This window comes from Apodemus sylvaticus, chromosome 20 (assembly GCF_947179515.1).
Source record: "Apodemus sylvaticus chromosome 20, mApoSyl1.1, whole genome shotgun sequence".
NCBI lineage: Eukaryota > Metazoa > Chordata > Mammalia > Rodentia > Muridae > Apodemus > Apodemus sylvaticus.
The window spans coordinates 61,669,402-61,682,499 of NC_067491.1; the positions used below are offsets into that span (position 1 = coordinate 61,669,402).

The 13,098-nt window shown below is 37.6% G+C and overlaps 1 protein-coding gene and 1 pseudogene across 1 annotated transcript in view; both read right to left on the minus strand.

Annotated features, from left to right (window-relative positions):
• LOC127670978 (vomeronasal type-2 receptor 116-like) overlaps positions 1 to 9,207 on the minus strand; it is a 42,946-nt pseudogene extending 33,739 nt beyond the window's left edge.
• Positions 1 to 13,098, minus strand: part of LOC127670988 (phospholipid phosphatase 2-like) — a 238,448-nt gene that overhangs the window by 141,180 nt on the left and 84,170 nt on the right. The gene's annotated exons all lie outside the window — the stretch shown is intronic.

Sequence of the window (13,098 nt, forward strand, 5' to 3'; positions counted from 1 at the left end):
AAGGTAGTGTTTGTCTTTGACCCTGAGGTGTGTTTCCTGTAAGCAGCAAAATGTAGGGTGCTGTTTACGTATCCATTCAGTTAGTCTGTGTCTTTTTATTGGGGCATTAAGTCCATTGATGTTAAGAGATATTAAGGAATAGTGATTGTTACTTCCTATCATTTTTGACGTTATGTTTTAAATTTGAATGATTAACTTTTTTCGGTTTGATGAAAGGTTACTATCCTGCTTTTTCCAGGGTGAAGTTTCCCTCCTTGTATTGGTGTTGTCCTCCTATTATCCTTTTTAGGGCTGGGTTTGTGTTTAGATATTGGGTAAACTTGGTTTTGTCATGAAATATCTTAGTTTCTCCATCTATGGTGATTGAGAGCTTTGCTGGATATAGTAGTTTTGGTTGGCATTTGTGTTCTCTTAGAGTCTGCATGAGATCTGCCCAGGACCTTCTAGCCTTCATAGTCTCAGATGAAAAGTCTGCTTTTATTCTGATAGGTCTTCCTTTATATGTTACTTGGCCTTTTTCTCTTACTGCCTTTAGTATTCTTTCTTTGTTTAGAACATTTGGTGTTTTGATTATTATGTGACGGGAACTATTTCTGTTCTGGTCCAGTCTGTTTGGAGTTCTGTAGGCTTCTTGTATATTCATGGGCATCTCTCTCTTTAGGTTAGGGAAGTTTTCTTCCATAATTTTATTGAAGATATTTGCTGGCCCTTTAAGTTGTAAATCTTCACTCTCATCTATGCCTATAATCCTTAGGTTTGGTCTTCTCATTGTGTCCTGGATTTCCTGGATATTTTGGGTTACAAGCTTTTTGCATTTTGCATTTTCTTTAACTGTTGAGTCCATGGTTTCTATGGAATCTTCAGCATCTGAGATTCTTTCTTCTATCTCTTGTATTCTGTTGTTGATATTTGCATCTCTGTCCCCTGATTTCTTCCCAAGGCTTTCTATCTCCAAAGTTGTCTCCCTTTGAGTTTTCTTAGTTGTTTCTACTTCTGATTTTAGATCCTGGATGGTTTTGCTTAGCTCCTTCACTTGCTTGTTTGTGCTTTCCTGTAATTCTTTAAGAGATTTTTGTGTTTCCTCTTTCATGACCTCAGCCTGTTGACCAAAGTTCTCCTGTATTTCTTTAAGAGATTTTTGTGTTTCCTCTTTCATGACCTCAGCCTGTTGACCAAAGTTCTCCTGTATTTCTTTAAGTGTTTTTTGCATTTCCTCCTTGTTGGCTTTTGTATTCAACTGGATTTCTTTCAATGATTTTTGTGTATCCCTTGCAAGGGCTTCTAACTTTTGATCCATTTTCTCCTGAATTTCTTTAAGTATGTCCCTCATGTGTACCTGTACCAGCATCATGACCAGTGATTTTAAATCCAAATCTTGTTTTACTGGTGTGATGGGGTATCCAGGACATGCTGGTAGAGGAGAATTGGGTTCAGATGCCACCATATTGCCTTGATTTCTGTTAGTGACGTTCCTGCGTTTGCCTTTTGCCATCTAGTTCTCACTGGTGTTAGTTTGTCTTGTCAGTGCTGGACTCACCAGTGCAAGCTGCCCCTTCCCCGTTGGCCTCTGGTGCACAGCTTACCCCCTGCACTGCCTGTAGACAGGGTGCTGCTGCCCAGGCTGTTCAGATCCCGAAGCAGGCACCTGAAGGCTCCCGCTGGGGCCGGCTGGATTCACTGGAGCACACTGACTTCTCCCAGCTGGCCGCCCGGAAGCCCAGCTAGCCTCTTGCAGGACCTGGAGATGTGGTGAGGCCGCCCAGGCTGATCTGGCTCCGGAATCAGAGAGAGTTGAGCTGAGGGCTTCCGCCTGAGTCCTTTCCCCAGATTGTGTCTGTGGACCAGATGGAGCCCGTGTGCACCCCCAGGGAGTCCCGATGGTGTAAGCTGCTGTGACCTCCCCTGTGTTCTGCTCACTCCGCTGGGCAGCCGATCCCCCAACTGGGCTGGCGCACACAAGGTTAGCCTGGCTGCCCAGTCCCTGAGTCCAGGCAAAAGCCTGGGAGGCCAAGGTCCGAGCAAAGGTCCCCTAGGGCTATGACTGTTAATTGGGTCTGCCAGGTGACTAGGATGGCAGGCGTGCGCGCCTGCGCTCCCTGAAAGCGCCGGGAGAGTCTGCTGTGCTAACAACCTCCTGGGCGGGTTGACTCACAGATGGCCCACCAAGCCGCCCAGTTCTTGGGGTCAGTCTTGTGCCTTTTGGGGCCTAGACCCCTGCTTTGTTAGCCTCAGGCTATGCCTGTTACAGGTCTGCCCGCCAGAGCTCTCTGTCGTCCTACAGGCAAAATGGCGGTGCGCGCGCAAGCCTGGGCAAAAACCTCCAGGCTGGGTTGACACCCCGATGGCCCCCCGACCAGCCCAGGGCCTGGGTGCAGGCCAACGCCCGTCGGGCTCAGACCACCGCAGTGTTGGCCTCAGATTATGTTTGTGTACCTCAGTCTGTCCGATCTCTGGAGTCCGAAACCAAGATGGATGAACCTCTCCTGACTGGTGGGAGGCAGAGTTCTGAAGTGGCTTCCGTGCAGGCTAAATCAGAATTCTTAAGAGAGACTCTAAAATCCATGTGGGCCAAGGCAGATTTCATATAGACTCCAAGAGACCACAGATATCCATGGATAGTATTTTACCCAGTGAAACCTTCACTAACAATAGATGAAGAAAACGAGATAGTCCATGAGAAAGACAAAGTACACAATGGACTTGTAGAAAAATTCAAACTAAAGGAGGTCAAATGTAGCCCTGAAAATTCAGACAATAAATAATCTCATACCAACATTACAAAAGAAGCAAAGCAAACATACACTCCACCACTACCACCAACATCAATACCTAAAATAAACTAACAAGGGTTAATAATCATTAATCATTGTCTCTCATTAACAATGGAAATAATTCTCTGAAAAACAACACAACCAAATAAAATGACTACAAAATCAAGATGTTACTATGTTATTTTTATAATACAAAAACTCCTCAACATCAAAGATAAAAAAAAAAAAAAATTATCTCAGAATAAAAGCCTGGAAGGAGTTTCCCAACCAATATCCACGAAGATCAATAAGGTACCATCTAACAAGATAGACTTCCAGCTAAAATTGCCAAAAGGAGATGGGGAAGTGGACCTCATACCTACCAAGGAAACATCTATCAATATTATACTTCAATTCTCAACAACTATGCCTCAAATTCAAGGGCACCAATATTTGAAAAGAAACATTACTAAAGCTCAAATCCCATCATCCTTCACACCCTTGTAGTGCAAGATTTCAATATTCCACTCTCACCAATAGTCTGGACATACCAGACAAAAACTAAACATAGAAATTGTAGATGTAATAGACAATATGAACCAAATGGACATAGCAGATAACTAAAAAGTATTTCACTCAAACACAAAAGAAAATACTTTCTTCTGAGCACCTCCTCTAATACTCTTAGAAAATGACCACATAATTATTCACAAAGTATGTTTAAACTCATAAAAACATTGAAATAAAACTTTATATTTGATCAGGCAAATACTAATTAACAGCCTATCAACAATGACATCATTTGTAAGCTATCATGAATGACAGAACAACAAATAGCATAGTAACTCATGGAAACTGAAGGTATCTCTTCAGAATGACTACTGGATCAAGGTATAAATAAAGGAAGAAATTCAAAACTTCGTTGCCATTCAATGAAAATGAATACAGATCATACTCAAAGTTGTGGGACTCAATGAAGTTGTGCTAAAAGGAAATGTTAAAGCAGTATGTACTTTCATAAAGTAATTGGAGAGATCTTCTACATTCAACTTAATAGCACACCAGAATATTCTACAATAAAAAGAAGCAAACACATGCAAGATAAGTGCATGGTAGGAAATAGTCAAACACATGGCTGAAATTATTAAAACTGAAACAGAAAGAACAAAACAATCAGTTAAACAAGAGTTGATTCTCTAAAACAAAACAAGATGAAAAAATGTTTATCAAAACTGCCTAAAAGACACAAAAGCTGTACCCAAATTAACAAATTCAGAAAGAAAAAGAGGCAAACAACCAAAGATAACAAAGAAATTCAAATAATCATTAGTTCCTCCTTTAAAGACCCTTCTTCCAAACAATTGGTAAAAGAAAGGGACAGTTTTCTTCATCAATACTACTTACCACAGTTAAATGAAAATCAGATAAGCAGTGCAAATTGACCTGTAGCCCCAAAGGATATAGAAGAAGTCATTAAAATCATTCAATTAAAGCAAAGCAACAACAAAAACAAAAACTGAAGGTCAGATGGTTTTAGAGGAGAATTCAACAAGAGTCTCAAAGAAAGACTAATGCTAATCTTCCTAGAAATATATACAAAAGGAACATTGCCCAATTCCTTTTATGATGCCACTGACACCCTAATGACCAAACACCACAGAGTATAAGAAAGCCTGTTGTAGAAAAATTTCTACTGAAAGTAGGTGAAACTACTGAATAAAGGACTTGCAAAGAACTGAAAGGGCATTGACAACATCATCTACTATGATCAACCGGGTTTCATCTCTGAGATGAGGCAATGGTTAAATATATACAAATCTTTCAATGTAATCCACAGTATGAAAAACCTGAAAAAAAGTGCATGATCATGTCATTAAATGCTGAAACAGCATTTGAAAATATGGAGAAACCTTTAAAGATAAATAGTTTTCTACTGATCTGTGGTATAAGGGACATACACTTAAGAAAGCCAGTTTACACCAAGCCTAAATCCAAGAAAGCAATTCTTCAAACATCAGGAACAAGACAAAGCTGTCCACTATCTCCAGAACTATTTAATATAGTACTTGAAGTTGTAGATTGAACAATAAAACAGAAAAGCAGTTTATGGGAATTCAAATTGAAAAGGAAGCTATCAAAATACCACTATTCACAGATGATATGATAATATAAATAAGTGAGTCCAAAGTCACATATACTAAACTAACTAAAAATTATCAATAACCATCCTATATGGAATCAATAAAAAGACCAAGGACGAAATTGCTAGTGAACCACCCTTTACAACAGCCCCAAATTATATAAAAAAATCTTGGGGTAGCAAACACCAAGCAAGTTAAAAAACATGTATAATAAAAATGTTCAGTCATTGAAAATAAATTGAAGATGTCAGAAGACAGAAAGATCTCAAGAGCTGATGTAATAGTAGGATCAACATAATGAAAATGGCCTTCTAATCAAAAGAAATCTCCTGTTTCAACTTAATCATTATCAAAATTACAACAGAATACTTTTCAAAACTTAAAAGAATATGTAACTTCATACGTAGAAATAAAATCCCACTGTAGATAAAACAATTATGTACAATAAAGAAAATCCCAAGGTATTACTTTCCCTGATTTCAAACTGTGCTACAGAGCAATAGTAATAAAACCATCATTGTTTTAGCTTAAAACAAACAGGTTTATTAATAGAATTAAACAAAAAACCCTTATTGGAATCCATACACCTATGGACACTTGATCTCAGATAAAAATCCAAAAATTATACAATTGTAAATAAGAAAGTATTTTCTATGAATTGCTGTGGTCTCACTAGATGCCAATGATTATAGAATGCAATTAGATGCACATCTAGCTTTTTGCACAAACCTAAATTCCAAATAGATCAAAGATATTAACATTAGACCAGAAATACTGAATCTAATCCTAGAGAAATTAGGGCAAACCGTTGCACGCATTGAAGAGGAAAGACTTTCTGAACAGAACAACAATCATGCAGTTACTGTACATTATCACAGTTAATAAAATGATAATAAAAAAGATTTGGTAAGGCCAAGGAAAGACCAGTTGTTCAAAACAGCAGTCTTCAGAATGCAGAAAGATTTTCACCAATTCCACTTCTTGCAGATAGCTTTTATCCAAAATATTTAGAGTACTCAAGAGACTAGAAAACAACAAATCAAATATTTCAATTAAAATGCAGTACATATCTAAACAGAATTTTCAACAGAAAAATCTTAAGTGTCTGGGAAACATTTAAATAAATGTTCAAAATTCAACAGAAAAATGTAAATCAAAATGATTCCGTGATTTCATCTTACACATGTCTGCTTGGCTAAGATCAGAAACAAAAGTGACAGTTGACGCTGGTGAGGACCTCAAGGAAAGGGTCTGCTTGCTCCTCCATTCATGGCAAACTTCTACAGTGACCTTGTCCATCAGCAACTCAATAGCCAGCCATACTACTGCTGAGCTTACATCAAAATATTCTACTGTTGTGCCCAAGGACATTTGCTCAACCATGTTCTTTGCAACTTACTGAATAACAGCCAGAAACCAGAAGCAATCTAGATATCCCTCAGTCAAAGAATAGACAAAAATGTGTTAAGTTTACATACTGCCATACTACTCAACTCTTTAATAGGGCATCATGGAATTTGGAACTAGAAAAATTTATCCAGAGCAAGCTTACCCAGACCCAGGAAGATGAACATGGCATGTTCTCACTGACAAGTGGATTAGCTCTGAGGTACAGATTTTGAGACAGTGAGTAAGAATTAGGGCTTAAGGGACAATGCAAGAATAATCACAATGTAACAAATATTAGTGTCATGTGTGTATAAAACACTTGTTCTTTGCCAGGCGGTGGTTGCACACACATGTAATGCCAGCACTCTGGGAGGCAGACGCAGGCGGATTTCTGAGTTCGACACCAGCCTGGTCTACTGAGTGAGTTCCAGGACAGCCAGGGTTATACAGAGAAATCCTGTCTCCAAAAATCCAAAAAAAAAAAAAAATAAAATAAAATAAAATAAAAAATGAAAAAAAAAATAACTTGTTCTTTTGTTTATTGCCATATACTTTCACTTCCATACTACTACTGTCATGTTATTTTGTTAATTTAAATCACCTTACACCAAAAATTCTACGGTTAAATGATTAGGATGTTCTGGGTGGTTTGATATCCACCAAATATCCTTGTAACTGAAGGCATCACTAGCAATAATTTTGCTGAAAAAAGTTATAGTTTTATAAACACCAGTATGTAAAATGGATCAAACATGCAGACTTCATTTTATTGGGAAACACTTCAGCTTGGGCTTTTCATGCTTGCCTGCTGTTTATGATTCCAAAATATTTTTTGATTAAAAAAACACCTTCCATTAAACTATTGCAAAATGGATTAATAATAAAAAATCAGAAAATGAGTTCAATTACACACGCGTAAATTGAAACTCCAGTGTTAAGGTTCATAATTCTAGCCACTCTAAAGCACATGATCATTGTGTTCATTGTGACCATGACACTTGCACTTGTGCACATAGAAACGGAAAAGGAAGAATATCAGAAAGATCCTTTTTCAAATGACTGTGCACCGCATCACTCTATTATAAAAGATTTAATCAGAAGCATGAATGAAATTTAATAGATCTTACTCTATATTTACTTTATATGAATACTTTATATTCAGATACCCTTTCTTGTAGAAAAGTAGATATTTTTAAATTAAATTAAATAAGGCGAATATAAATATATTTAATATATTTATACTTTTATATATAAATATATTTATCATACATGAAAAAAGAAATCACTTCCTAAATTCTGTTGTCTTATTTCATATCTTGTTAAATCATCTGACAAGTCATTTTCCACTTGTTAGTATTTGATGAGCTGTTCTAGCAAATGTGCTTTTGCAGTGAGATTGCTCCCACTACACTCTCTGGATAGACATGGGGCATAGTGCAAAGTGTTTCCTGACGTGGTGTAACTGCACAACAGTGTAAAAGATTTATCAAGTGCATCCATGGTTCTTGCAAAGTTAAAAAAGATATATACCTGGGGCATTTAGAGAGCCACATGAAATATTTCAGCTAGTTGTGAACTTTTGGATTACTCTGATCATCTTTAATATTAAAATTTATTTCAAAATATGAAAAGATGTCTTCTTCACCTAATGATATTTTATTTCTGAATCATTTCCCTTCTACACTGCCTTGACCTAACAATTTATCACCATGCCAATTTGCTAGCAAAGTGTTAGCAATGTTTCTACTTAGACTAAATCCACTTAGACATTCAGCAATTTTCCAGCAACTAACCAGAAGCAGGACATTCATTGCACAGTTTTCCTTCCCCAGGTTGAATTCAGAGTTGAGTGTGTACTTTGTTTCTCTATTTCAGCTCTTTAGTTTATATATACCCTGATAGAAATTTCAGCATGCTACAATATACACTTTATTTCCTTGAAAAATTATTGTGCATTGCTATTTATGTCTGAGATTACCAAGGAAGTTGAAGCAAACTTTGTCTAGATCTGCTGTTCCTGCAGATTTTAAACTGTCTAGGAAAGGGCCTTCAGTGACATAATCTCAGAATATTACTGTATGAAAAAATTCATGAAATCAAGTATTGCATAGTGGAAATTTATAAATTAAATAGGTTGTAATGGATAAAAATCTGAAATCATATGAATTAAAAAATATTAGCTTTCAATACTCTGCAAAATGTTAAGGATAGGAAATAAAAGTAAAGAGATAAATTTCTAATTCTGCCATCACTGCATTCGAATCTGTGTCAGCTGACACAAGCAACACTGATCACTCTAGAACCTGAGGAGGTATTACAATGTCACAGATTTCAATGGTATTACCTGCTCTAATACAATCACAAATGAAACTCCCCAATTCTCTGAATTGTTGTGTCAGGCTACTGCCAATATCCCTTGTAGGACATGACTGGCATGATATGTCTTCACAGTCTGAGGAATTACAGACAGCATGGTGAAAGGTGATCAAACTGCAATGACCAAATATGAAACACAAAACTCTGTAATGACATATTTCTCTTCTCACTTGAGAGGACATAAGGAGTCACCAAGAAAAGAAAATTAAACAGAGGATCTTGGAAGGGAATATATGAAGGAAACCTCATGAGATGAAATTTTTGGAATAAGGTTCAAATCCACACTTAAAGTAGGACAAATGAATCTTTAAAAATGAGTTGATACAAATCACTTACCATAAATCATTAGATGTGCCCAAAGGTAATGTTTTCCAATCTATTTTTAAACTTGAAGCAGAGTCACTTAAGAGAGGAAAAAATGCACCAATGACCACAGACACATCGTGGTGCAGTACATGTTCTGATTCTGTTAGGCCGGAAGGGGCTGCAATGATCCAGATGGGTGTTCGCATCTGTAAAAAACAGAAGATAAAAAGCCAAGAGAAGAGCATATTAAGAGATGTTTCTGCCAAGATCTAAGTCGTGGGATGGTACAACCTATGGGGTGTTACATATATATATTCAGTGCTCATATGTGTTTGCATGTGCGTGTCTGTGAGTGTGTGAGTGTGTTTGCACTGTTGTTGTTGACATGATGACAGAATATTTCACTCTAATCAGCTAGCGATATGTGCAAGGATCATTCCATTCACCCTTTGAGAGTTCTATGGCACTTTATCCTTCAGGCTATCCATATGAGTCACCTCACTCAGTGACAAACAGGTTACAGCATCAAAGAACATACTTTCATTTCCACTAGGAATCACAATAATTACTCCAAGACTGAAACACCCAGTGTTGCTTTCTGCCTCTGTGTTTATGGCCTAAAAAGTTTACCAAGAAAGAATTTATTCGAGAGCCCTTCAAGATAATGCCCACATATCACATCAAAGGAAATCATCGTTGGAAAAATATAAATACACATTACAGACCCATACCAAGAACTGATGAACTTAATTAAAGGTGCACCATGCGCCACAAAACTTAATAGTATTGGACTTAAGTTCACTTTTTACTCTCCTATGGTTCCTAGGGTTCTGAGACAATTCTATCTTTTATACATGCATGTCTACATACCAATACTTGGCCAGCTTACTCCTGCATGCCCTTTGTGTCACATTTGTGTCACATTCTTGTGTAACCTACTACCAAGGTGAAGTTATTACTTCAGATGCATAACTTAATTTCAAGGTAGAAATCAGGTTCATAATTTGATCTTTATCCATTCTAGAACGCTGAATATATATATATTTCATTCCACTCTTAATCACTCATTCCCTTTTTTTTTGACATGAGGGTATTAGAGAAATTCCCCCCATTTCTCCAAAGAACATATCATATGCTGAGGGGGTCTCTATGTTTCTTTCATGGAGTTACTCAACAAATGTATCATAAGCAGGGACTATTTTCAATCAATAAAACAATTTTAAGGCAGAATAAACACATTGTTCTGTAGGGTAGACATGCTTGCATTTTCCTGTTAGTTTGATTGCCATGAAGGATGTACAACATAATAACTAAAAGAATGTATAGGCAATGACTTTCTTCAATGAATTTTGATAAATTATGTTGTCTCCTGCACCTGTAATACAAGAAAGGAACACAGGTAATATAGTAATGGAAGTTTTGTTAATATGAGCATATTACTGTGTTTTCTCTCCACATTTTCTTTAATTCTGACTGTGACATAAGAACATACCTGTTGAATTTTAGAGTCAACTCCATTGTCATCATGAGTGCACCAATACCATGTGTGTAGTGAATAGTTACAATGTATTTGTTCTAAAGAGGCAATGTGCTAAGGAGAAACTATTAGTTATTTGTCTCATTTTCCAGGAATACACATGGTTACTACATAAATCATACATTTTTATTTGTTCCATGATAATCATCTATGGCTAATTGTAAATAATACTTTATTTGTAAGTATGTATGTGTGCATGTGTGCTCATGCATGCAAACTTCAGGAATGTCTTATGGACAGAAGATCATGATCCTCTGATCTATAGTTTAAGATGTCTTTGAGTTTACTTAAGTATATTCTAGAGGCTCTTCATCAGGTTCTCTACAACAGCAGCATGAACACTTAAATGCTCAAATAACCCCAGTGCTAGACCCAAGGTTTTATTTTTATTTGTTTAATAGGAGAGGGGTGTGGAAAATGGGGCAGGATCAGGTATAGGGAGAGACAAAAGAGAAGCCCAGAGGGTCAGAAGAAGGAATAGAGATGTGCAGTTGCTGGGGGTTTCAGGGATCAAGGTGTTTCTCTAGAAAATCCTATAGACCTGGGAGGTGAAAGGCTCATAGGTGTCAATATGGGTGATCTTAGCTAACAAGGACCAACAGTGGGGCAATCAAACCTGAGGAGACCTCTTCCTGTAGTTAGACAGGGCCTTCAGAGGAGGAAATGAGTCACCAATCAGCATTTGAAAAATTGACCCAGATTTGTTCCTGTCTTAAAGAAATGCAGGGACAAAGCTGGAGCAAAGACTGAGGGAAAGGCCATTCAGGAACCAGCCGAATCTGGGATCAGACCCATGCACACGTATCCAACCTTGACACTATTACTGATTTTATGTTGTACTTGCAGATTGAAACCTAGCATGGCTGTCCTCTGAGAGACTCTACCAGCAGCTGACTGAGGCAGATGCAGATACTTAGAGACTACCAATGAACTGAGATCAGGGCCTCCTATGGAAGAGTTAGGGGAAGGATTGAAGAACCTGCAGGGGATTGATTGCATCCCAATATGAAGGCCAACAGTGTCAAAAATCCCTGGGAGCTTCCAGTGACTAAGCCACCAACCAAGGAGAACATCAACTGGTCCATCTCCCTTAGTGCTTAAATGTCAGAGGACTGCCTTGTCTGCGGTCAGTGGGAGTGATGTGCCAAGGTCTGCAGTGACTTGACCCCAAGGAAGGGTGATGACCAGGGTGAGGTGGTGGTAGTGGGTAGGGTGTGTGGGGAATATGCTCTTAGAATAAAACTGGAGGGGATGTGACTTGAAGACTCTGGGAGGGGGAACTTGGGATAGGGTCAAAATTTGGAATGTAAATATATTAAATAATTCCTTAACAATAAAAACAATGTATAATGGCTAAATCCCCACGTGTAGGTGAATGATACAGATAAGCAAGAACTTCTGTAAAGAAAGCAAATCACAATTCATGGAGATGAAGCCATATTTATTATCTAACCCATAGAGGTCAGGAAAAAACAGATACATACCAGTAAATTTATGAACTGGTACATAGAACTTCAATGGGCAAAATTAAAGAAGCACGTCTTCTAAATTGTTTATGAATTCTTTAGGCATTGATATCTGGTATATTTTTTCTGGGAATCTTTTGTTGTTGATGCAATCAAGCTATGATAATGTCATTTTGGCTGAAAAATATTAATAGATCTCTGTAATATATATAGTAATCCAAAACGTGGCTGAGACATTGAATGGTCTGCTGCAGATGCAGTGTGAGAATGGCTAATATGGATAACAATACATTGTTATTAAAACTTCTATTTATTGAAAATTTGTTTTGCCCTTCTAAAATGTTTTATTTTTTAAGGTAGGATTTTTTTATTCGATTGGTTTATTTACATTTCTAATGTTAGCCCCTTTCCTCATACCCATCTGAAAACACCCTATTCCATCACCCTTCTACGTGCTTACCAACCCCACACATTCCTGACCTGGCATTCTCCTACACTGGGACATTAATCCTTCAAAGGGCCAATGGCTTCTCCTCTCATTGCTGTCTTAAAATATCATCATCTGCTACATATGTAGCTGGAGCCAAGGGTCCCTCCACGTGTAACGTTTGGTTGGTAGTTTAATCCCTGGGAGCTCTGGGGTTATTGGTTGGTACATATTATTGTTCCTCCTATGGGGCTGCAAACCTCTTCAGCTCCCTGTGTCCTTTCTCCATTTCCTCCATTAGGGACCCTAGTCCATTAGTTGACTGTGTGCTAGGAGTATTTTGATGCCCTTCTAATAAGGGCCAAAGTATCCACACTTTGGTTTTCATTCTTCTTGAGCTTCATGTGGTCTGTGAATGGTATCTTGGGTATTCCAACCTTTTGGGCTAATATCCACTTATCAGCAAGTGCACATCTGTGTTCTATTGTGATTGGATTACCTCACACAGGATGATACTTTCTAGTTCCATCCATTTGCCCTAGAATTTCATGAACTCTTTGTTTTTAATAGTTGAGTAGTACTCCATTGTATATATATACCACAATTTCTGTATCCATTTCTCTGTTGAGGGACATCTGGGTTCTTTCCAGCTTTTGGCTATTACAAATAAGGCTTCTATGAACATAGTGGAGCATGTGACCTTAAT